Source organism: Taudactylus pleione, unplaced genomic scaffold, assembly GCF_031769625.1.
Source record: "Taudactylus pleione unplaced genomic scaffold, aTauple2 ptg000434l, whole genome shotgun sequence".
NCBI lineage: Eukaryota > Metazoa > Chordata > Amphibia > Anura > Myobatrachidae > Taudactylus > Taudactylus pleione.
The window spans coordinates 6,393,285-6,420,665 of NW_028284836.1; positions in this window are offsets into that span (position 1 = coordinate 6,393,285).

Sequence of the window (27,381 nt, forward strand, 5' to 3'; positions counted from 1 at the left end):
CTGAAGCTTTGTTCTCTGCGTGCACGATCGCAGACGCTGGCTATTACAGCGGTAACTGAGACGCTGAAGCTTTGTTCTCTGCGTGCGCGATCGCAGACGCTGGCTATTACAGCGGTAACTGAGACTCTGAAGCTTTGTTCTCTGCGTGCACGATCGCAGACGCTGGCTATTACAGCGGTAACTGAGACGCTGAAGCTCTGTTCTCTGCGTGCACAATCGCAGACGCTGGCTATTACAGCGGTAACTGAGACGCTGAAGCTTTGTTCTCTGCGTGCGCGATTTGTTTGGCACGGACAACAGTGGACGCGGCTGATTTTGAATTCATTGTGATTGCCTTTTATTCCAGTAGTCAAAGCTGTTGAAGACATGGAAGCTTCCAAAACTGCCGCTTAGCAAATTTACCCCCGTTTCTTCTTTACCGGCGCAGGATACGATTGTACGCTAGATGGTCAGCCATCATATTAGTTCATCATTTATATGTTTGTGTGAATGTTATGTGTAATGTACATAGATAGAAGAATGCAGTTTGCCAGATTTGATGATGGAAAGGCAAGCAAGCCGTTCTTTTATCATTCCTGCTGAGGCCCAAACACCACAGGCAGCCATTAATGGCCCTGTCTGACTTCATTTTGTTAGTTATTAATGATATTAAAGCCTTCTACATTAATTTGCAGCAGAAAACAATATGACAGAAGATAACATTTTTGCAGGACGTCAGTTGGCGAATCAGAGACTTCCATCCGTTCCCCGGGAGAGGCTATTCTCAGAAGTGATGAATAATCTATTACTAATGGCCTAAGTAAATATGACACTCTTCTCATTTGCCTTAATTAGGGAGAAAAACAATGCATGTGGTATTTACTGGAAAACTGATGTTACTAAAACTGTGAATATTCTGGCAATCCATTTCTCTATAATAGATTCAGTTATTTCTGTCGGCTGCTGATTTTCCTGCTCTGTTTTCATACGGGAGTGTAAGGGAAGGGGGGACAGTATATTCTCTAGTACAGAACTTCTGAAAAGTGGGTTATTGCTCCTGGGTACAGACTATAAGGACCCCTTCTTCACTAAAAATGTTCCAGTTTTCTGGTTGCGTTAACTGTTCCGGAATGGGTATGATATACGGCCGGCGGTTCGCTTCCCGTCAGCGGCAGCCCGACAGGAGCAGAGTGCGACGCAGCGGAAGCCCGACAGCGCTGGAAATCCCGATCGTGGATAGGTAAGTATCCACTAACCTAACCCCCCTAACCCTCCTTAGGGGTGCCTAACCATAACTTCCCCCCCAAGTGCCTAACCCTAATCCCCCCTCTAAGTGCCTAACCCTAACCACCCCCTTCCCCGCTACCTAAACCTAAGTCCCCCGGGGGGGTGCCTAACCCTAACCCTCCCTCCCCCTAGCCTAACCCCAACCCTCCTGGGTGGGTGCCTAACCCAAAGTTCCCCCCGGTAGCCCTAAACCTAACCCTCTCCTCCCGCGGCCGTCCGCTCGCGGCGCCCGGCATCACCCTCTCCCCCCGGGCACCGTTTCCCCGGCGTCGGGGAAATGCAGGCGTCTACATCTAGACGCCCGGCATTTCACCCTTACCGGGATAAGACAGTCGGGTAGCCGGCTGCCGGTATATAGGCAGTCGGCTTCCCGATTGCTTCCCACTGTTCCAGACATGTATAACAGGGCATATAAAAGTTATATTGCTGCAGTACAATAGGTACGTACATTTATTTAAAAAGGTCTCATGAATACATCAACCTGATTGTAAATAGTTAAGCAGGCAACCTCTGAGCTTTAAAGCTGCATACACACACAACGATTATGTTACCAACGATTTTCTGAACGATTTTATGAACGATTTTCTGTCAGATTATCTGTCAGATTTTTTAAAGTGCAAACAAAAGGTATGGTGGTCGCTCACATCAGCTTAATGACATTGCACAGGTGCTTGTAAAGGGGGGTTTACACTGATCTACAGTAAAAAAAAGGGATTTTCCCCCCAGCACACTGCAGCAATGTCAGCAAAAATACTTGATTCCTACACTTGCAGGGGTGCCTGAGGTTGGTGGTCCAGCACCAAATCAAATCATTTATGGTCTATGTAATGTAAATATGTGGACAAACAGAAGCACAAACATGTCCACCACTACATAACTGAACCTAAGGATGACAGGTAAGCACAATTTAATTCACTTTACTACATTTCCTGAATCTCTCAATAACAAACAGGGGTGCTGTGAAAACAATGCTGACACTCTATGGTGTCCTGATTAAAAAAAAAATTGGGAACCACTGGTTTAAATGGTCCATAAGGACAATGGCCCTCATTCAGAGCCGCACGTTAACAACAGTACGCTCGTTGCGTTCCGATGTTGACTAACCGCGCATGCGTCGGTGTTACACCGCGCATGTGCGTACGGCAGATTGCGAGCTTTTTTTCTCTCGTTCCTAAAATAGCGTACAGGAAGTGACATGTCAAATGTGATTGACAGAACAGGGCGTTTTTGGGTGTTGACGGGGGTGGAGATGACAAAACGCAGGCGTGGCGAAGCGTTTTTGGGGCGTACATACATTAGCAGATGCGAACGTCAAATGTGTTCGGACCGTCTCATACGTCACTGAAACATCCGCTTTCCCTTCAAAATGCTCGCACAGCTTAGGGTCAGGATTACTCGACCACATTGGCGATGGCCTTCTCCTCCGTCCCGGGACTCCACGATGGTGCTGCGATTAATCGTGGCTGGTCAGTAAAGTAATTAGTGTTGGATTGAAATCCGGCTTGGTATGTGTTTGGAAAGCAGTTTATTGGGATAGCACAAAAGCGTACGCAGGTGGAAATCAGAGCTGCTAATGTCATGATTACATAATCAATTAGCGTACATTTTTGGGCTTTTATTTTGGCCACAATTTGGTGGTTATGGCCTATTGTAAAAATAATGTCATCATCTTTTAATTAGCTCCCCTTTTTTTTGGTTTACTGTGGAATTTGCATCGCTATGTGTTTTTTTAAACGTTCCTTAAAGAGGCCTTTTTTTTAACAAAAGAGGGTCAGTTTTTGCGTTTAAGGCCAGGATTAAATGTAACCCATTTGTACAATAATGTCACAATACAATGTCAGTGTTTTTTTTTAAATTTATTGTTTACACACAAACAAATTGGCATAATATTGTATTGCCTTTTTTTGTGGCCAAGATATTTGCTCAAAAAAAAAAAAAAACATAACTACTAACATAATCGTAAATACAAAATTTAAAAACATTTCACAAGAAAGGAGAGGGAAGTTTTGACCAGAAAGGAATATGAGCCAAGCACAGAAGGAAAGTGGGAAAAGTCGCCATTGCTGTCACCGTTTTCTCGCCCGTTTGGCTGGGTGAGGGTGGGCGCCAGACCGGGTCCGGGATGCCATCGGGCTGGCCTGTCCAGAGGCAGATGTTGTGGCCTCTGGACTAGGCACAGGGCTAGGCACATTTGGAGGATTGCCTGATGTTGTGCCAGAGGTAGAGGATCTGGATGTTCCGGCAGGAAGGGAGGTCGGCTCCACCATGTGCTGGCGAACGAGCTGCTCCAGGGCATCGGCGATGCGGATGTTGGCCCTGGTATTTTCCGCCAGGGCCTGAGCAATGGTCACGTTGGCCGCAGCATTTTGCTCCAGGGCCTCAGCCACCCGTATCAGACTGGCGTCCATCCTCTGCAGAATCTCCGTATGGCAATCCGATTTAAAATTGAGTTCTGTGAGGAGGCCCACTGCCTGCGAGGGGGCACGCCCTGGACTGGCTTCTGCAGGGTCCTCAGCCGGATGTACTGGTTCCTCCCCTGCAGAGTCTGCAGAAATTCTGCGGCCAAGGCTCCCCTCTGGAGCAGACTCATCCGCCTCTGTCTCTGTTAGGAAATTGGAGAAAAGACTCACATTAGAATCTACATATTGGCACAATAGCATTTCTGAGTTGGTGACATCACAAGACTTACCTTGGCCAACATGAGGAGCCGCAAAGTCTGGCATGTCCGTATCCATGTTGGACACGCCAAACACCTCCACAGCCTGCACACACCCCTGTGCCATCTCTTCTAAGTCTGTCAACTCCAATGACACAGGGGTGGGACCCCCACCTGTCCCCCTTGCATGCCTAGCCCTGTCGGCAAGTTTTTGTTTTAGACGATATTTGAAGTCTGCCCATCTGTGGAATGAATTTGGAACCATTATCCTTTTTTTTACAATGGGGTTTGTTTATAGGATGGGAAAGTGTTTACTTACCGCCGTTTGACATCCCGGGCTAGACGGACATAATCACCCACCCTATTGACAGCAACGGCGACCTCCTCCCACATTCTCCACTTCTGGCTTTGGCTCATATTCCTGGCTGCCTGGGGCAGGATGTCAACGCACTTCTGGATCAAAACCTCCATCTCCTTGCTTGTGAAATGTGGCTGCCTTTTTTTTTTTGCAGCTTTGGCGGGTTGACTGGGGCCAGCAGTCTCTTCCATGTCATCCTCCTCACCTATTTGGGTAAATATGCAGATTTAGCCACTTCACAACTTGCACAATATTATGTTTTAAAATACTCATTGACACAAAATGCATGAAGGCCTTACCGCCGCAATTTTGACCATTGTTTCCCTGGTTTGAAGCCATGTCTCTGCTTCCAGCATGAAATCATCCAGAAATTCTATGTGATTTCGTGACGTATTTATACATGCGTCGTTAGTTTGCGGCCGCATCATTGATTGTGCGTCCCTATGATTCATCCTTAATTTGTGCGGGAAAATAAACACTATTTATGGCTTGGTGTGTGTGGATTCGAGGTGGGGTTGTTGGAGTGTTGTTGGTTAAGTGGTTTGGATTTGGTTGGTTGGTTGCGTTTGGAGGATTTTGGAGAGTTGTTTTTTTGTTTGTTTTTGCTACATTTCTTTGGTTTTTCCGTTCGCATTTTTTTCATTTTTTCAACATCCTTTCCTGATTTGGTAAGTTTTGTGCATTCAAATTTGTGGCCAATTGGTGTATTCTTCTGTTTTGTGGTTAGTTAATTTGTTTAACACTCATTTCATCTTTTTTAGTTTTTTTTTGTTTTCGGACCCAAAGAAGTTTTTTGAGGACATCTTATATATTCAAGTTGGGTAAGTCCATTTTTTGTCTTGCATTTGCAAATGAATTACGGCATTTTTGACTGTTGGTGTAGCGCCTTGCATTTGCGAATGAATTACTGCATTTTTGACTGTTGGTGTAGTGACTTGCATTTGCGAATAATTTACCGCATTTTTGACTGTTGGTGTAGTGACTTGCATTTGCGAATAATTTACCGCATTTTTGACTGTTGGTGTAGTGACTTGCATTTGCGAATAATTTACCGCATTTTTGACTGTTGGTGTAGTGACTTGCATTTGCGAATAATTTACCGCATTTTTGACTGTTGGTGTAGTGACTTGCATTTGCGAATAATTTACCGCATTTTGGACTGTTGGTGTAGTGACTTGCATTTGCGAATAATTTACCGCATTTTTGACTGTTGGTGTAGTGACTTGCATTTGCGAATAATTTACCGCATTTTGGACTGTTGGTGTAGTGACTTGCATTTGCGAATAATTTACCGCATTTTTGACTGTTGGTGTAGTGACTTGCATTTGCGAATAATTTACCGCATTTTTGACTGTTGGTGTAGTGACTTGCATTTGCAAATGAATTACGGCATTTTTGACTGTTGGTGTAGCGCCTTGCATTTGCGAATGAATTACTGCATTTTTGACTGTTGGTGTAGTGACTTGCATTTGCGAATAATTTACCGCATTTTTGACTGTTGGTGTAGTGACTTGCATTTGCGAATAATTTACCGCATTTTTGACTGTTGGTGTAGTGACTTGCATTTGCGAATAATTTACCGCATTTTTGACTGTTGGTGTAGTGACTTGCATTTGCGAATAATTTACCGCATTTTTGACTGTTGGTGTAGTGACTTGCATTTGCGAATAATTTACCGCATTTTGGACTGTTGGTGTAGTGACTTGCATTTGCGAATAATTTACCGCATTTTTGACTGTTGGTGTAGTGACTTGCATTTGCGAATAATTTACCGCATTTTTGACTGTTGGTGTAGTGACTTGCATTTGCGAATAATTTACCGCATTTTGGACTGTTGGTGTAGTGACTTGCATTTGCGAATAATTTACCGCATTTTTGACTGTTGGTGTAGTGACTTGCATTTGCGAATAATTTACCGCATTTTTGACTGTTGGTGTAGTGACTTGCATTTGCGAATAATTTACCGCATTTTGGACGGCTTATTCATCATATAATCCAGTTTTGCTTTTCCCTTTTCCATTTTTTGGGTCCATTTGAACCCTATTTGACGTACGGTGTGCAATGTAGTTTTCATCGATGGCCAAATGTGTTTTTCCGTTATTTTCTGTGTTGGCTTGCAACAATTTTTAACCAAAAAAAAAACCCTTTAAATTTTTGACGTCTCATTGTTGCCTTTTTTACAGTTTATACGTATCATGACAATACCCCGGCATGTAAGCAGCTATGGATGGTATCAGAAAGCTAAGTTGTTTTTTCTTACTTTTGGGGTGGGTCAAAAGCCTTACATTGTAAACTTTGAATTTCAGGTAGATCTGGGGCGAATTGTTCTGGCCCTGCTCCCGGAAGATGACCAACCTCAAACTCGTCCCAGGCGTAGGCATCGTAGGCATGCAAGGCCCCAGATATTTCGAACACGTGTCACCCTTTTTGGAATGCCCGATGATGAGGTTTTAAGACGCTACCGTCTACCTCCCAAAATCATCATAGAAACTCTCTCATTAATAGAAAGTGATCTTGAGCGGCAAATTGACAGTCCAACAGCAATACCACCACTGACGCAATTTATGGCGGTGTTACATTTCTGTGCCTCAGGATCGTTTCAAACAACGGTCGGAATAGTGGCGGGCATCTCCCAATCCTCCTTTTCCCGGATCCTGAGGGCAGTGATGGAGGCACTTTTCAAGCACCTCCATCATTTTATTAAAATGCCTTTGGATATGGGTGCCCTTAGTGTGGCCAAGGCCAATTTTTACCAAATAGCTGGCTTCCCACACATCATAGGGGTTGTGGATGGTACTCACATACCACTTCAGCCTCCAGCACGGCTGGAGGCCATATTTAGAAACAGGAAACACTATCACTCCCTGAATGTAATGGTGGTATGTGATGCCTCCCTCCAGATCCTGTCCCTGAATGCTAAATTACCCGGAAGTGCTCATGACTCCTTCGTCATCCGGCAATCAGGGATATGGCAGAAATTAACCAACCTACAAGCTGGTGATGCGTGGCTTCTGGGTAAGTGGAGACCTTTAGTACATAACAATGTTAAGCTTGATACACAGTGTTCCTGATGTGGTCTATTTTTGTTCACAGGAGACAGTGGATACCCTTGCATGTCCTGGCTGCTCACTCCTTATTTGGCTCCCACACCAGGGCCACAAAGTGCGTATAATTCCGCACTTACAGCCACCAGGCAAGTGGTGGAGCGCTGTATCGGCCTTTTAAAAGGCCGATTCAGATGCCTCCACCGCTCTGGTGGCGAGCTCATGTATGTGCCGGATATGGTGTCTAAAATTGTGGTCCTGTGTGGGATATTTCACAACATTGCCATAAGGAGTGGTGTCCCAATGCAGCCAGAGGATGCCTTACCTGAGGATGGCCCCCCCGAGGTTGGTCGAAGGTCAGTATGTGGGGGGGCCATACGCGATGATGTGGTGGCCAGATTTTTTAGGTAAGTTTGTTCAAAACTCCAGTGTTTATACCTAATGTGTTTGTTTTTTTTGGCAAACATCTAATTTATTTTTAATTTTCTCACCATCTTCTGTTTGTTCACATAATCTTTGGCACTCCAACGCTCACTACTTCCTGCTACCCTTACCAAACCTGGATCTGGTCCTTTTGGGCATATATTCTGGAACCCATATCGCAACGCCATGTTTGTGGAATCATGTTGGCATGGTCCTTCGTCAACCAGTTCTTGATTTTGTGTTTTTATTTATTTTTTTCTTGGTATGTGTTGTATTTGAATTTATCACTGTGTATTTTTTTTGGGAGTGACCACTTTGTTTTCTCTGTTATGTGGTGAATAAATGTTTGAAGAGTGAAATGGTCTTCCTTTTTTGGGACGTTAACAGCAAGTGTAACCAGGTTAACACAAGTTACATTTGACTAAGGGGTAAACCAGTACTGACGCCAGATGAGCAAAACTGAAATATGTTTTCAGCTTTCCAATCCACACCAAAAGGAAGCCTGGCCCAACCTTGGGATTTGTAAGATTGGCCTAAGCAGCTTGCGCACCAAGTAGGAACCTGGAAAATGTAGAAATCTGAAATTGACACTACACCCAAAAAGGGAAATTACATTGTTACTGTTATGTGTTTCTGGTGTCTGTTTGACATACAAAGACAAAACACAATCTAACTTTTAAAAAAGGGAAATCCTTGCAGGAACTTATGTCAGGCTAAACTATCTTGGTTTTGGTTTTTAAAAATGAGCCACAACGTATATTTGTCTTTAAAAATTTATTTGGCAAATACAAAAAAAAAAAAAAAACTAATGCCGAAGGAGGCCAGACAGCCGGTCGAGGGCCACCAGAAGGCCGATTACATGGTGGCGCATCTGCCCCACAACATCCGCCACCTCTTGCCGACGCCTCTGTTCCTCTGTGGGTGAGAAAAGTGTGTGGGTTAATACAACAATAGGGACTCCACAGAAAAACATTAAAAAAAAAAGAAATCACTCCTAAACCCAAAAACATAAATAAAAAGGGTGGGCTGGCAAAAATACAAGGCCTAGGTACAAATTCCCACAGGTATGATATGTGTATGCTTAAATCACCAGGAAGAGGTAAAGGCAAACCTTCACAATCAACAAAAGTCAAGCCACAAAAACACGAAGAAAGGCACGACACATGATTACATACAAACAGTTTGTGCTTTAAAAAAAAATAATAAAAAACATACCGGGAAACAAATCGGGAGCTCCGGCAAAACCTCCATGATCCTCCTCGGAGGATCCGTCATTCCCCAAAGAATGGGGCGGAGTTATGCTGGACTCCGGGGAGGGGGTAATTGGAAGAGGGGTGGGTGGAGGAGAGGGGGAAGTGGGACGGAGGGGAAGGAGTCCCGACATTTCCGGGAGAGGGTCTGGGAAGGATGGGGAGGAGTGGGGAATAGGCGAAAGATTTGGGGTGGAGTGTTGGCTGGGGGTTGGGGAGAGTGGGCGGGAACGCCGACGTTGACGGCGGAGTCTTGGCTGTCCCCCTAAAATATGTCAAATAAATTGCGTTTAGTTTATGGACAAATCCGGCCAAACAAACAAAAAAAAAAAAAAAAAAAAAAAATAGCAGTAGAATTAAAAATTCATAAAAAGAGGGAAAACATGCAGACGCAGATATGAGTACAAATAATAAATAGAACAGACAGGAAAACATGCACACGCAGATATGAGTACAAATAATAAATAGAACAGACATGAAAACATGCAGACGCAGATATGAGTACAAATAATAAATAGAACAGACAGGAAAACATGCAGACGCAGATATGAGTACAAATAATAAATAGAACAGACAGGAAAACATGCAGACGCAGATATGAGTACAAATAATAAATAGAGCAGACATGAAAACATGCACACGCAGATATGAGTACAAATAATAAATAGAACAGACAGGAAAACATGCACACGCAGATATGAGTACAAATAATAAGTAGAACAGACAGGAAAACATGCACACGCAGTTTGCCCCACAAACACAAACATTAAAACCACAATACATAACACTTACTTGCCAGGATCTGCATGCGAAAGCATGCCAGCAAGCGGGGCGTTCGCCGTTGCAGGTCGGACCACCTGCGCTCCAGCTGCCCGATGTTGCGGCGTGATCCAAAGGACCGCAGGCGGGACCGTACCTCCGCATACGCGGAGCGCTTCTGCCGGTTGGTCATGGGTTCTGGCTGGCTGGTGATCCGGCGATCCATGACCTCCGTAAGCACCAGCAGCTCACGCCTGGTGAATGCGGAGGCTCTCATGATGGCAATGGTGTTTTTCTTAAAAATCATTTTTGATAAAGTGTGTAAAAATTTTCTGATTGGCTAATGTATTTTGGAAATTAACAGGAGCAATTTTATTGGTTAGTGTATGAGTCATGTGTTCGACAGGGCCAGAAATCTATGGAGAGTTAGGATAGGCTTGATGCAGTGACATGCGTAAGCAAATTTAAATAAAGAAATGAACCCAGGGAAATATGCGGGGATACACAGCAATAGTACAATTGTTTAATTGTGGTTCACATGTTTTTTAAACAATACAAGCGAATGTTTCATCCGTACGTATTCTGCGGGTAAACACAAACACAGACAAGAGTAAAGTTTCTTGCATTGTGTTGAAAAAAAACAAACAATTAAGCTAATTGATACATTGATTGGCATGATACGATTGATGGAGGTAGGCAGAATAAAGGAGCAGGTAATCGACATCTGACAAGGCCACTTCCTGTTTATACTTGTGCGTGCGTTCCTTTCAAGCCATTTCGGGGATGTACGCTCGCTATTTCGTACGCTCGTTAGTTAGAGGAGGGGTCGTCAGAGTTTAGGGAGGAATTTTAGATGCGAACGAAAATACGAGCGAGCCATTGAATTTAAATATTTTTGTACGTACGCCTAACGTACGTGTGCCCGCTTGCGTGCGGCTCTGAATGAGGGCCAATGTACATTATTACACCCATGTAAACATTGTTTATGAAACATGCACATTAGACCCCAAAATCTTGCTGCATCAGTTTGAAAGGAACCTGATATACTCTGTTCTGCTGGTGAGCATGTTCCTTCCACTATATAACTTTTAGTCTGTGGCTTCCTGCTGCCTCCATTCCCCTCCTCACATCATGTCACTGCCCCTGTCACATGCAGCCCTGTCCTAACTAACACACACTCATCTCCTGATATACTTTGTGCTGCTGAGGACCCTGGGCCTGATTCAGAAGCAGACACTATTTGCGCTCGCTCGTTCAGAAAAAGGGGCCGGATATTTAAATAGAGCGCTCGCTCTTTGCGGTCTGTTGACGCCTCTATGTCTGAACAAGCGAACGAAACATGCGCTCACTATTTTTTTAAAAACGCCCCCTGGCCGCTCGCATCCTACGTCATCTCCGCTATTTATTAGATTAATCGAGTACATGGAATGGCGTATGAACTGCTCGCAGTGCTTGTGGTAGCATTTTCCTACCGCAATCATGCGAGCAGTTCAGGCTAAAAGACAACCAAGTGACGTGGCCGATGACGCTGCTTTGTTAATTATGCACACCCTTAAAACGCCCGTTTTGACCGTTAGGCACGCCTGCGTTTGGATCTCCACTCCCCGTTTTCAAGCACCTTCCCCTGTTACCACACACAAACGCCTCATCCTGTCACTCAAATTAGCAGGCACTCGCTATTTTGCGAGCACACAATTTCCGACCGCAATGACTGGTTCGCGCATGCGTATTACAACCCATACGCATGCGCAGTTGTGCAAACATCGCTCGGAGCGAACAAGCGGCCGCTTACGAGCGCCTCTGAATCAGGTCCCTTGCTCCTTCCACTATATAACTCTCAGTCTGTGGCTTCCTGCTGCCTCCATTCCCCTCCTCACCTCATGTCACTGCCCCTGTCACATGCAGCCCTGTCCTCACTAACACATCACTCATCTCCTGATATACTCTGTGCTGCTGGGGACCCTGCTCTTCCACTGTATAACTCTAAGGGGAAAATGTAATGGTCTGGTTTTGCCTTTTAAATGATTGCCGCTTTAAAACATCGGGAAAATTTGCAGACGCATGCAAGTCGCAGGCAATTACATTTACCCCTCAGTCTGGGGTCTATTCATAATGTTAATTATAGGGGTTCGATAATCAACATTTCTTCTCGGTATGAGCGCCCCAGCAGTTCATCATTGTTCTGGCGCGGAGACAGCTGATCTGAAAATCAACTGTCTCCACTGAACTTTCACTGCTCCTTTCAGAGCTGTGACATAAGTGCGTATGCGTGACCTACAGGTCACGCATGTGCACAAGAGCCCCGACGTCCGGCAGAAGGAGCCAGACAGGGGTGGAGGGATCTGAAAGAATTTTCCTTAGTTGATGCACTCTTAATTATGGATAATTATTACATTAAATATTTATATTGCATAAAACTTAACTTTTAATCAGACAAAAAAAACACAAAAAGACACACATATGTTAAATCTGCTCGCAATTGTAGCATATAATGCTGCAGATCACTAACTCGTTTTAGGAGTGTTTAATGTAGAAACTGGCTCAAGAATGTAATCAAATAAAGTTCTATTGCTACACCATTAAGTATTGATTAATTAACAAATTGTTAAATACACCATTATCCCTTGTATTAATGTTATTAGATCATTTTTTGAACAAGAAAAGGTAATAAGTGAAATATATTAGTGGAAAAACCAAGATATTAAGACTTAAATAATAGTCCAATTATTCATGTGGTTTATATGCAGCAGGACTATTCACATCCTCATAATTTGCCCACTGTCAGGAGTATATATATAATGCAATAGGCAATATCCAATATTGAGTTATAAGGGAAACCAGGCAATTAATGGTCTATGTTATTATATCCATATATACACATTATATTGTTTATATATAATGACACTGTTAGTATCCTTGCAATCAACCCCTGTCAAGAGGTACACATATAGTACATTAATTAAATTCAGCATTTATCCAATATCAAGGACACATGGAAAGGGCAATTAATAGCCTCTATAATCATACCCATGTGGTATATTGCCGAATGTATTTTATGAGGTATAGTTGGTAACAATATATTGACTCTCCTGCTTACCTTCCTCTGGCGGAATGGCCGGCTGTCCCCATACACTAGTATCACAGATATTTCCTACTTAACTTTCTCTCCCAGAATGGCCCGCTGTCCCCATACACTAGTATCACAGATATCTCCTGCTTACCTTCCTCTCCCAGAATGGCAGGAGATATCTGTTATACTAGTGTATGGGGACAGCAGGCCATTCGGGAGAGGAAGGTAAGCAGGAGATATCTGTGATACTAGTGTATGGGGACATTGGGCCACTCCAGGAGAGGAAGGTAAGCAGGAGATATCTGTGATAATAGTGTATGGGGACAACAGGCCATTCCGGGAGAGGAAGGTAAGTAGGAGATATCTGTGATACTAGTGTATGGGGACAGCAGGCCATTCCGGGAGAGGAAGGTAAGTAGGAAATATCTGTGATACTAGTGTATGGGGACAGCCGGCCATTCCGCCAGAGGAAGGTAAGCAGGAGATATCTGTGATACTAGTGTATGGGGACAGCGAGCCATTCCGGAAGAGGAAGGTAAGCAGGAGATATCTTTGATACTAGTGTATGGGAACAGCGGGCCATTCCGGGAGAGGAAGGTAAGCAGGAGATATCTGTTATACTAGTGTATGGGGACAGCGGGCCATTCCGGGAGAGGAACGTAAGTAGGAGATATCTGTGATACTAGTGTATGGGAACAGCAGGCCATTCCGGGAGAGGAAGGTAAGCAGGAGATATCTGTGATACTAGTGTATGGGGACAGCAGGCCATTCCGCGAGAGGAAGGTAAGTAGGAGATATCTGTGATAATAGTGTATGGGGACAGCAGGCCATTCCGGGAGAGGAAGGTAAGCAGGAGATATCTGCGATACTAGTGTATGGGGACACCCGGCCATTCCGCCAGAGAAGGTAAGCAGGAGATATCTGTTATACTAGTGTATGGGGATAGCGGCCATTCCGGGAGAGAAAATAAGCAGGAGATATCTGTTATACTAGTGTATGGGGACAGTGGCCATTCCGGGAGAGGAAGGTAAGCAGGAGATATCTGTTATACTAGTGTATGGGGACAGCAGGCCATTTCGGGAGAGGAAGGTAAGCAGGAGATATCTGTGATACTAGTGTATGGGGACAGCGGGCCATTCCGGGAGAGGAAGGTAAGTAGGAGATATCTGTGATACTAGTGTATGGGGACAGCAGGCCATTCCGGGAGAGGAAGGTAAGCAGGAGATATCTGTGATACTAGTGTATGGGGACAGCGAGCCATTCTGGGAGAGAAAGGTAAGTAGGAAATATCTGTGATACTAGTGTATGGGGATAGCGGCCATTCCGAGAGAGGAAGGTAAGCAGGAGATATCTTTGATACTAGTATATGGGGACAGCAGGCCATTCCGGGAGAGGAAGGTAAGCAGGAGATATCTGTTATACTAGTGTAAGGGGATAGCGGCCATTCCGAGAGAGGAAGGTAAGCAGGAGATATCTGTGATACTAGTGTATGGGGACAGCGAGCCATTCCGGGAGAGGAAGGTAAGCAGGAGATATCTTTGATACTAGTGTATGGGGACAGCGGGCCATTCCGGGAGAGTAAGGTAAGTAGGAGATATCTGTGATACCAGTATATGGGGACAGCGGCCATTCCGGGAGAGGAAGGTAAGCAGGAGATATCTGTTATACTAGTGTATGGGGATAGCGGACATTCCGGGAGAGGAAGGTAAGCAGGAGATATCTGTTATACTAGTGTATGGGGATAGCGGCCATTCCGAGAGTGGAAGATAAGCAGGAGATATCTGTTATACTAGTGTATGGGGACAGCGGCCATTCCGGGAGAGGAAGGAAAGCAGGAGATATCTGTGATACTAGTGTATGTGGACATTGGGCCATTCCAGGAGAGGAAGGTAAGCAGGAGATATCTGTTATACTAGTGTATGGGGACAGCGGGCCATTCTGGGAGAGAAAGGTAAGTAGGAAATATCTGTGATACTAGTGTATGGGGATAGCGGCCATTCCGAGAGAGGAAGGTAAGCAGGAGATATCTATGATACTAGTGTATGGGGACAGCCGGCCATTCCGCCAGGGGAAGGTAAGCAGGAGATATCTGTGATACTAGTGTATGGGGACAGCGAGCCATTCCGGGAGAGGAAGGTAAGCAGGAGATATCTTTGATACTAGTGTATGGGGACAGCGGGCCATTCCGGGAGAGGAAGGTAAGTAGGAGATATCTGTGATACCAGTATATGGGGACAGCGGCCATTCCGAGAGAGGAAGGTAAGCAGGAGATATCTGTTATACTAGTGTATGGGGACAGCGGCCATTTCGGGAGAGGAAGGTAAGCAAGAGATATCTGTGATACTAGTGTATGGGGCAGCAGGCCATTCTGGGAGAGGAAGGTAAGCAGGAGATATCTATGATACTAGTGTATGGGGACAGCGGGCCATTCTGGGAGAGAAAGGTAAGTAGGAAATATCTGTGATACTAGTGTATGGGGACAGCCGGCCATTCCGCCAGAGGAAGGTAAGCAGGAGATATCTGTTATACTAGTGTATGGGGACAGCAGGCCATTCCGGGAGAGGAAGGTAAGCAGGAGATATCTGTGATACTAGTGTATGTGGACATTGGGCCATTCCAGGAGAGGAAGGTAAGCAGGAGATATCTGTGATACTAGTGTATGGGGACAGCGGGCAATTCCGGGAGAGGAAGGTAAGTAGGAGATATCTTTGATACTAGTGTATGGGGACAGCAGGCCATTCCGGGAGAGGAAGGTAAGCAGGAGATATCTGTGATACTAGTGTATGGGGACAGCGAGCCATTCTGGGAGAGAAAGGTAAGTAGGAAATATCTGTGATACTAGTGTATGGGGATAGCGGCCATTCCGAGAGAGGAAGGTAAGAAGGAGATATCTGTGATACTAGTGTGTGGGGACAGCCGGCCATTCCGCCAGGGGAAGGTAAGCAGGAGATATCTGTGATACTAGTGTATGGGGACAGCGAGCCATTCCGGGAGAGGAAGGTAAGCAGGAGATATCTTTGATACTAGTGTATGGGGACAGCGGGCCATTCCGGGAGAGGAAGGTAAGTAGGAGATATCTGTGATACCAGTATATGGGGACAGCGGCCATTCCGGGAGAGGAAGGTAAGCAGGAGATATCTGTTATACTAGTGTATGGGGATAGCGGCCATTCCGGGAGAGGAAGGTAAGCAGGAGATATCTGTTATACTAGTGTATGGGGATAGCGGCCATTCCGAGAGAGGAAGGTAAGCAGGACATATCTGTTATACTAGTGTATGGGGACAGCGGCCATTCCGGGAGAGGAAGGTAAGCAGGAGATATCTGTGATACTAGTGTATGGGGCAGCAGGCCATTCTGGGAGAGGAAGGTAAGCAGGACATATCTGTGATACTAGTGTATGGGGACAGCGGGCCATTCTGGGAGAGAAAGGTAAGTAGGAAATATCTGTGATACTAGTGTATGGGGACAGCCGGCCATTCCGCCAGAGGAAGGTAAGCAGGAGATATCTGTGATACTAGTGTATGGGGACAGCGAGCCATTCCGGGAGAGGAAGGGAAGCAGGAGATATCTTTGATACTAGTGTATGGGGACAGCGGGCCTTTCCGGGAGAGGAAGGTAAGTAGGAGATATCTGTGATACTAGTGTATGGGGACAGCAGGCCATTCCGGGAGAGTAAAGGTAAGCAGGAGATATCTGTGATACTAGTGTATGGGGACAGCGAGCCATTCTGGGAGAGAAAGGTAAGTAGGAAATATCTGTGATACTAGTGTATGGGAATAGCGGCCATTCCGAGAGAGGAAGGTAAGCAGGAGATATCTGTGATACTAGTGTATGGGGACAGCCGGCCATTCCGCCAGGGGAAGGTAAGCAGGAGATATCTGTGATACTAGTGTATGGGGACAGCGAGCCATTCCGGGAGAGGAAGGTAAGCAGGAGATATCTTTGATACTAGTGTATGGGGACAGCGGGCCATTCCGGGAGAGGAAGGTAAGTAGGAGATATCTGTGATACCAGTATAAGGGGACAGCGGCCATTCCGGGAGAGGAAGGTAAGCAGGAGATATCTGTGATACTAGTGTATGGGGATAGCGGCCATTCCGGGAGAGGAAGGTAAGCAGGAGATATCTGTTATACTAGTGTATGGGGATAGCGGCCATTCCGAGAGAGGAAGGTAAGCAGGAGATATCTGTTATACTAGTGTATGGGGACAGCGGCCATTCCGGGAGAGGAAGGTAAGCAGGAGATATCTGTGATACTAGTGTATGGGGCAGCAGGCCATTCTGGGAGAGGAAGGTAAGCAGGAGATATCTGTGATACTAGTGTATGGGGACAGCGGGCCATTCTGGGAGAGAAAGGTAAGTAGGAAATATCTGTGATACTATTTATGGGGACAGCCGGCCATTCCGCCAGAGGAAGGTAAGCAGGAGATATCTGTGATACTAGTGTATGGGGACAGCGAGCCATTCCGGGAGAGGAAGGGAAGCAGGAGATATCTTTGATACTAGTGTATGGGGACAGCGGGCCTTTCCGGGAGAGAAAGGTATGCAGGAGATATCTGTTATACTAGTGTATGGGGACATCGGCCATTCCGGGAGAGGCAGGTAAGCAAGAGATATCTGTTATACTAGTGTATGGGGATAGCGGCCATTCCGGGAGAGAAAGGTAAGCAGGAGATATCTGTTATACTAGTGTATGGGGACAGTGGCCATTCCGGGAGAGGAAGGTAAGCAGGAGATATCTGTTATACTAGTGTATGGGGACAGCAGGCCATTCCGGGAGAGGAAGGTAAGCAGGAGATATCTGTGATACTAGTGTATGTGGACATTGGGCCATTCCAGGAGAGGAAGGTAAGCAGGAGATATCTGTGATACTAGTGTATGGGGACAGCGGGCCATTCCGGGAGAGGAAGGTAAGTAGGAGATATCTGTGATACTAGTGTATGGGGACAGCAGGCCATTCCGGGAGAGGAAGGTAAGCAGGAGATATCTGTGATACTAGTGTATGGGGACAGCGGGCCATTCTGGGAGAGAAAGGTAAGTAGGAAATATCTGTGATACTAGTGTATGGGGACAGCCGGCCATTCCGCCAGGGGAAGGTAAGCAGGAGATATCTGTGATACTAGTGTATGGGGACAGCGAGCCATTCCGGGAGAGGAAGGTAAGCAGGAGATATCTTTGATACTAGTGTATGGGGACAGCGGGCCATTCCGGGAGAGTAAGGTAAGTAGGAGATATCTGTGATACCAGTATATGGGGACAGCGGCCATTCCGGGAGAGGAAGGTAAGCAGGAGATATCTGTTATACTAGTGTATGGGGATAGCGGACATTCCGGGAGAGGAAGGTAAGCAGGAGATATCTGTTATACTAGTGTATGGGGATAGCGGCCATTCCGAGAGTGGAAGGTAAGCAGGAGATATCTGTTATACTAGTGTATGGGGACAGCGGCCATTCCGGGAGAGGAAGGAAAGCAGGAGATATCTGTGATACCAGTGTATGTGGACATTGGGCCATTCCGGGAGAGGAAGGTAAGCAGTAGATATCTTTGATACTAGTGTATGGGGACAGCAGGTCATTCCGGGAGAGGAAGGTAAGCAGGAGATATCTGTGATACTAGTGTATGGGGACAGCGGGCCATTCTGGGAGAGAAAGGTAAGTAGGAAATATCTGTGATACTAGTGTATGGGGATAGCGGCCATTCCGAGAGAGGAAGGTAAGCAGGAGATATCTGTGATATTAGTGTATGGGGACAGCCGGCCATTCCGCCAGGGGAAGGTAAGCAGGAGATATCTGTGATACTAGTGTATGGGGACAGCGAGCCATTCCGGGAGAGGAAGGTAAGCAGGAGATATCTTTGATACTAGTGTATGGGGACAGCGGGCCATTCCGGGAGAGGAAGGTAAGTAGGAGATATCTGTGTTACCAGTATATGGGGACAGCGGCCATTCCGAGAGAGGAAGGTAAGCAGGAGATATCTGTTATACTAGTGTATGGGGACAGCGGCCATTCCGGGAGAGGAAGGTAAGCAAGAGATATCTGTGATACTAGTGTATGGGGCAGCAGGCCATTCTGGGAGAGGAAGGTAAGCAGGAGATATCTATGATACTAGTGTATGGGGACAGCGGGCCATTCTGGGAGAGAAAGGTAAGTAGGAAATATCTGTGATACTAGTGTATGGGGACAGCCGGCCATTCCGCCAGATGAAGGTAAGCAGGAGATATCTGTTATACTAGTGTATGGGGACAGCAGGCCATTCCGGGAGAGGAAGGTAAGCAGGAGATATCTGTGATACTAGTGTATGTGGACATTGGGCCATTCCAGGAGAGGAAGGTAAGCAGGAGATATCTGTGATACTAGTGTATGGGGACAGCGGGCAATTCCGGGAGAGGAAGGTAAGTAGGAGATATCTGTGATACTAGTGTATGGGGACAGCAGGTCATTCCGGGAGAGGAAGGTAAGCAGGAGATATCTGTGATACTAGTGTATGGGGACAGCGAGCCATTCTGGGAGAGAAAGGTAAGTAGGAAATATCTGTGATACTAGTGTATGGGGATAGCGGCCATTCCGAGAGAGGAAGGTAAGCAAGAGATATCTGTGATACTAGTGTATGGGGACAGCCGGCCATTCCGCCAGGGGAAGGTAAGCAGGAGATATCTGTGATACTAGTGTATGGGGACAGCGAGCCATTCCGGGAGAGGAAGGTAAGCAGGAGATATCTTTGATACTAGTGTATGGGGACAGCGGGCCATTCCGGGAGAGGAAGGTAAGTAGGAGATATCTGTGATACCAGTATATGGGGACAGCGGCCATTCCGGGAGAGGAAGGTAAGCAGGAGATATCTGTTATACTAGTGTATGGGGATAGCGGCCATTCCGGGAGAGGAAGGTAAGCAGGAGATATCTGTTATACTAGTGTATGGGGATAGCGGCCATTCCGAGAGAGGAAGGTAAGCAGGAGATATCTGTTATACTAGTGTATGGGGACAGCGGCCATTCCGGGAGAGGAAGGTAAGCAGGAGATATCTGTGATACTAGTGTATGGGGCAGCAGGCCATTCTGGGAGAGGAAGGTAAGCAGGAGATATCTGTGATACTAGTGTATGGGGACAGCGGGCCATTCTGGGAGAGAAAGGTAAGTAGGAAATATCTGTGATACTAGTGTATGGGGACAGCCGGCCATTCCGCCAGAGGAAGGTAAGCAGGAGATATCTGTGATACTAGTGTATGGGGACAGCGGGCCTTTCCGGGAGAGGAAGGTAAGTAGGAGATATCTGTGATACTAGTGTATGGGGACAGCAGGCCATTCCGGGAGAGGAAGGTAAGCAGGAGATATCTGTGATACTAGTGTATGGGGACAGCGAGCCATTCTGGGAGAGAAAGGTAAGTAGGAAATATCTGTGATACTAGTGTATGGGGATAGCGGCCATTCCGAGAGAGGAAGGTAAGCAGGAGATATCTGTGATACTAGTGTATGGGGACAGCCGGCCATTCCGCCAGGGGAAGGTAAGCAGGAGATATCTGTGATACTAGTGTATGGGGACAGCGAGCCATTCCGGGAGAGGAAGGTAAGCAGGAGATATCTTTGATACTAGTGTATGGGGACAGCGGGCCATTCCGGGAGAGGAAGGTAAGTAGGAGATATCTGTGATACCAGTATATGGGGACAGCGGCCATTCCGGGAGAGGAAGGTAAGCAGGAGATATCTGTGATACTAGTGTATGGGGATAGCGGCCATTCCGGGAGAGGAAGGTAAGCAGGAGATATCTGTTATACTAGTGTATGGGGATAGCGGCCATTCCGAGAGAGGAAGGTAAGCAGGAGATATCTGTTATACTAGTGTATGGGGACAGCGGCCATTCCGGGAGAGGAAGGTAAGCAGGAGATATCTGTGATACTAGTGTATGGGGCAGCAGGCCATTCTGGGAGAGGAAGGTAAGCAGGAGATATCTGTGATACTAGTGTATGGGGACAGCGGGCCATTCTGGGAGAGAAAGGTAAGTAGGAAATATCTGTGATACTAGAGTATGGTTACAGCCGGCCATTCCGCCAGAGGAAGGTAAGCAGGAGATATCTGTGATACTAGTGTATGGGGACAGCGAGCCATTCCGGGAGAGGAAGGGAAGCAGGAGATATCTTTGATACTAGTGTATGGGGACAGCGGGCCTTTCCGGGAGAGGAAGGTATGCAGGAGATATCTGTTATACTAGTGTATGGGGACATCGGCCATTCCGGGAGAGGCAGGTAAGCAAGAGATATCTGTTATACTAGTGTATGGGGACAGCCGGCCATTCCGCCAGGGGAAGGTAAGCAGGAGATATCTGTGATACTAGTGTATGGGGACAGCAAGCCAATCCGGGAGAGGAAGGTAAGCAGGAGATATCTTTGATACTAGTGTATGGGGACTGCGGGCCATTCCGGGAGAGGAAGGTAAGTAGGAGATATCTGTGATACCAGTATATGGGGACAGCGGCCATTCCGGGAGAGGAAGGTAAGCAGGAGATATCTGTTATACTAGTGTATGGGGACAGCCGGCCATTCCGCCAGATGAAGGTAAGCAGGAGATATCTGTTATACTAGTGTATGGGGACAGCAGGCCATTCCGGGAGAGGAAGGTAAGCAGGAGATATCTGTGATACTAGTGTATGTGGACATTGGGCCATTCCAGGAGAGGAAGGTAAGCAGGAGATATCTGTGATACTAGTGTATGGGGACAGCGGGCAATTCCGGGAGAGGAAGGTAAGTAGGAGATATCTGTGATACTAGTGTATGGGGACAGCAGGTCATTCCGGGAGAGGAAGGTAAGCAGGAGATATCTGTGATACTAGTGTATGGGGACAGCGAGCCATTCTGGGAGAGAAAGGTAAGAAGGAAATATCTGTGATACTAGTGTATGGGGATAGCGGCCATTCCGAGAGAGGAAGGTAAGCAGGAGATATCTGTGATACTAGTGTATGGGGACAGCCGGCCATTCCGCCAGGGGAAGGTAAGCAGGAGATATCTCTGATACTAGTGTATGGGGACAGCGAGCCATTCCGGGAGAGGAAGGTAAGCAGGAGATATCTTTGATACTAGTGTATGGGGACAGCGGGCCATTCCGGGAGAGGAAGGTAAGTAGGAGATATCTGTGATACCAGTATATGGGGACAGCGGCCATTCCGGGAGAGGAAGGTAAGCAGGAGATATCTGTTATACTAGTGTATGGGGATAGCGGCCATTCCGGGAGAGGAAGGTAAGCAGGAGATATCTGTTATACTAGTGTATGGGGATAGCGGCCATTCCGAGAGAGGAAGGTAAGCAGGAGATATCTGTTATACTAGTGTATGGGGACAGCGGCCATTCCGGGAGAGGAAGGTAAGCAGGAGATATCTGTGATACTAGTGTATGGGGCAGCAGGCCATTCTGGGAGAGGAAGGTAAGCAGGAGATATCTGTGATACTAGTGTATGGGGACAGCGGGCCATTCTGGGAGAGAAAGGTAAGTAGGAAATATCTGTGATACTAGTGTATGGGGACAGCCGGCCATTCCGCCAGAGGAAGGTAAGCAGGAGATATCTGTGATACTAGTGTATGGGGACAGCGGGCCTTTCCGGGAGAGGAAGGTAAGTAGGAGATATCTGTGATACTAGTGTATGGGGACAGCAGGCCATTCCGGGAGAGGAAGGTAAGCAGGAGATATCTGTGATACTAGTGTATGGGGACAGCGAGCCATTCTGGGAGAGAAAGGTAAGTAGGAAATATCTGTGATACTAGTGTATGGGGATAGCGGCCATTCCGAGAGAGGAAGGTAAGCAGGAGATATCTGTGATACTAGTGTATGGGGACAGCCGGCCATTCCGCCAGGGGAAGGTAAGCAGGAGATATCTGTGATACTAGTGTATGGGGACAGCGAGCCATTCCGGGAGAGGAAGGTAAGCAGGAGATATCTTTGATACTAGTGTATGGGGACAGCGGGCCATTCCGGGAGAGGAAGGTAAGTAGGAGATATCTGTGATACCAGTATATGGGGACAGCGGCCATTCCGGGAGAGGAAGGTAAGCAGGAGATATCTGTGATACTAGTGTATGGGGATAGCGGCCATTCCGGGTGAGGAAGGTAAGCAGGAGATATCTGTTATACTAGTGTATGGGGATAGCGGCCATTCCGAGAGAGGAAGGTAAGCAGGAGATATCTGTTATACTAGTGTATGGGGACAGCGGCCATTCCGGGAGAGGAAGGTAAGCAGGAGATATCTGTGATACTAGTGTATGGGGCAGCAGGCCATTCTGGGAGAGGAAGGTAAGCAGGAGATATCTGTGATACTAGTGTATGGGGACAGCGGGCCATTCTGGGAGAGAAAGGTAAGTAGGAAATATCTGCGATACTAGAGTATGGTTACAGCCGGCCATTCCGCCAGAGGAAGGTAAGCAGGAGATATCTGTGATACTAGTGTATGGGGACAGCGAGCCATTCCGGGAGAGGAAGGGAAGCAGGAGATATCTTTGATACTAGTGTATGGGGACAGCGGGCCTTTCCGGGAGAGGAAGGTATGCAGGAGATATCTGTTATACTAGTGTATGGGGACATCGGCCATTCCGGGAGAGGCAGGTAAGCAAGAGATATCTGTTATACTAGTGTATGGGGACAGCCGGCCATTCCGCCAGGGGAAGGTAAGCAGGAGATATCTGTGATACTAGTGTATGGGGACAGCAAGCCATTCCGGGAGAGGAAGGTAATCAGGAGATATCTTTGATACTAGTGTATGGGGACTGCGGGCCATTCCGGGAGAGGAAGGTAAGTAGGAGATATCTGTGATACCAGTATATGGGGACAGCGGCCATTCCGGGAGAGGAAGGTAAGCAGGAGATATCTGTTATACTAGTGTATGGGGATAGCGGACATTCCGGGAGAGGAAGGTAAGCCGGAGATATCTGTTATACTAGTGTATGGTGATATCGGCCATTCCGAGAGTGGAAGGTAAGCAGGAGATATCTGTTATACTAGTGTATGGGGACAGCGGCCATTCCGGGAGAGGAAGGTAAGCAGGAGATATCTGTTATACTAGTGTATGGGGACAGCGGCCATTCCGAGAGAGGAAGGTAAGCAGGAGATATGTTATACTAGTGTATGGGGACAGCAGGCCATTCCGGGAGAGGAAGGTAAGCAGGAGATATCTGTTATACTAGTGTATGGGGACATTGGGCCATTCCAGGAGAGGAAGGTAAGCAGGAGATATCTGTGTTACTAGTGTATGGGGACAGCAGGCCATTCCGCGAGAGGAAGGTAAGTAGGAGATATCTGTGATACTAGTGTATGGGGACAGCAGGCCATTCCGGGAGAGGAAGGTAAGCAGGAGATATCTGTGATACTAGTGTATGGAGACAGCGGGCCATTCTGGGAGAGAAAGGTAAGTAGGAAATATCTGTGATACTAGTGTATGGGGACAGCCGGCCATTCCGTCAGAGGAAGGTAAGCAGGAGATATCTGTGATACTAGTGTATGGGGACAGCGAGCCATTCCAGGAGAGGAAGGTAAGCAGGAGATATCTTTGATACTAGTGTATGGGGACAGCGGGCCATTCCGGGAGAGGAAGGTAAGCAGGAGATATCTGTTATACTAGTGTATGGGGAAAGCGGGCCATTCCGGGAGAGGAAGGTAAGTAGGAGATATCTGTGATACTAGTGTATGGGGACAGCAGGCCATTCCGGGAGAGGAAGGTAAGCAGGAGATATCTGTGATACTAGTGTATGGAGACAGCGGGCCATTCTGGGAGAGAAAGGTAAGTAGGAAATATCTGTGATACTAGTGTATGGGGACAGCCGGCCATTCCGTCAGAGGAAGGTAAGCAGGAGATATCTGTGATACTAGTGTATGGGGACAGCGAGCCATTCCAGGAGAGGAAGGTAAGCAGGAGATATCTTTGATACTAGTGTATGGGGACAGCGGGCCATTCCGGGAGAGGAAGGTAAGCAGGAGATATCTGTTATACTAGTGTATGGGGAAAGCGGGCCATTCCGGGAGAGGAAGGTAAGTAGGAGATATCTGTGATTCTAGTGTATGGGGACAGCGGCCATTCCGGGAGAGGAAGGTAAGCAGGAGATATCTGTTATACTAGTGTATGGGGATAGCGGCCATTCCGGGAGAGAAAGGTAAGCAGGAGATATCTGTTATACTAGAGTATGGGGATAGCGGCCATTCCGGGAGAGAAAGGTAAGCAGGAGATATCTGTTATACTAGTGTATGGGGATAGCGGCCATTCCGGGAGAGGAAGGTAAGCTGGAGATATCTGTTATACTAGTGTATGGGGACAGCGGCCATTCCGAGAGAGGAAGGTAAGCAGGAGATATCTGTTATACTAGTGTATGGGGACAGCAGGCCATTCCGGGAGAGGAAAGTAAGCAGGAGATATCTGTGATACTAGTGTATGGGGACAGCGGCCATTCCGGGAGAGGAAGGTAAGCAGGAGATATCTGTTATACTAGAGTATGGGGACAGCAGGCCATTCCGGGAGAGGAAGGTAAGCAGGAGATATCTGTGATACTAGTGTATGGGGACATTGGGCCATTCCAGGAGAGGAAGGTAAGCAGGAGATATCTGTGATACTAGTGTATGGGGACAGCGGGCCATTCCGGGAGAGGAAGGAAAGTAGGAGATATCTTTGATACTAGTGTATGGGGACAGCGGGCCATTCCGGGAGAGGAAGGTAAGTAGGAGATATCTGTGATACCAGTATATGGGGACAGCGGCCATTCCGAGAGAGGAAGGTAAGCAGGAGATATCTGTTATACTAGTGTATGGGGACAGCGGCCATTCCGGGAGAGGAAGGTAAGCAAGAGATATCTGTGATACTAGTGTATGGGGCAGCAGGCCATTCCGGGAGAGGAAGGTAAGCAGGAGATATCTATGATACTAGTGTATGGGGACAGCGGGCCATTCTGGGAGAGAAAGGTAAGTAGGAAATATCTGTGATACTAGTGTATGGGGACAGCCGGCCATTCCGCCAGAGGAAGGTAAGCAGGAGATATCTGTTATACTAGTGTATGGGGACAGCAGGCCATTCCGGGAGAGGAAGGTAAGCAGGAGATATCTGTGATACTAGTGTATGTGGACATTGGGCCATTCCAGGAGAGGAAGGTAAGCAGGAGATATCTGTGATACTAGTGTATGGGGACAGCGGGCCATTCCGGGAGAGGAAGGTAAGTAGGAGATATCTGTGATACTAGTGGATGGGGACAGCAGGCCATTCCGGGAGAGGAAGGTAAGCAGGAGATATCTGTGATACTAGTGTATGGGGACAGCGAGCCATTCTGGGAGAGAAAGGTAAGTAGGAAATATCTGTGATACTAGTGTATGGGGATAGCAGCCATTCCGAGAGAGGAAGGTAAGCAGGAGATATCTGTGATACTAGTGTATGGGGACAACCGGCCATTCCGCCAGGGGAAGGTAAGCAGGAGATATCTGTGATACTAGTGTATGGGGACAGCGAGCCATTCCGGGAGAGGAAGGTAAGCAGGAGATATCTTTGATACTAGTGTATGGGGACAGCGGACCATTCCGGGAGAGGAAGGTAAGTAGGAGATATCTGTGATACCAGTATATGGGGACAGCGGCCATTCCGGGAGAGGAAGGTAAGCAGGAGATATCTGTTATACTAGTGTATGGGGATAGCGGCCATTCCGAGAGAGGAAGGTAAGCAGGAGATATCTGTTATACTAGTGTATGGGGACAGCGGCCATTCCGGGAGAGGAAGGTAAGCAGGAGATATCTGTGATACTAGTGTATGGGGCAGCAGGCCATTCTGGGAGAGGAAGGTAAGCAGGAGATATCTGTGATACTAGTGTATGGGGACAGCGGGCCATTCTGGGAAAGAAAGGTAAGTAGGAAATATCTGTGATACTAGTGTATGGGGACAGCCGGCCATTCCGCCAGAGGAAGGTAAGCAGGAGATATCTGTGATACTAGTGTATGGGGACAGCGAGCCATTCCGGGAGAGGAAGGGAAGCAGGAGATATCTTTGATACTAGTGTATGGGGACAGCGGGCCTTTCCGGGAGAGGAAGGTATGCAGGAGATATCTGTTATACTAGTGTATGGGGACATCGGCCATTACGGGAGAGGCAGGTAAGCAGGAGATATCTGTTATACTAGTGTATGGGGATAGCGGCCATTCCGGGAGAGAAAGGTAAGCAGGAGATATCTGTTATACTAGTGTATGGTGGACAGTGCCCATTCCAGGAGTAGGAAGGTAAGCAGGAGATATCTGTTATACTAGTGTATGGGGACAGCAGGCCATTCCGGGAGAGGAAGGTAAGCAGGAGATATCTGTGATACTAGTGTATGTGGACATTGGGCCATTCCAGGAGAGGAAGGTAAGCAGGAGATATCTGTGATACTAGTGTATGGGGACAGCGGGCCATTCCGGGAGAGGAAGGTAAGTAGGAGATATCTGTGATACTAGTGTATGGGGACAGCAGGCCATTCCGGGAGAGGAAGGTAAGCAGGAGATATCTGTGATACTAGTGTATGGGGACAGCGGGCCATTCTGGGAGAGAAAGGTAAGTAGGAAATATCTGTGATACTAGTGTAT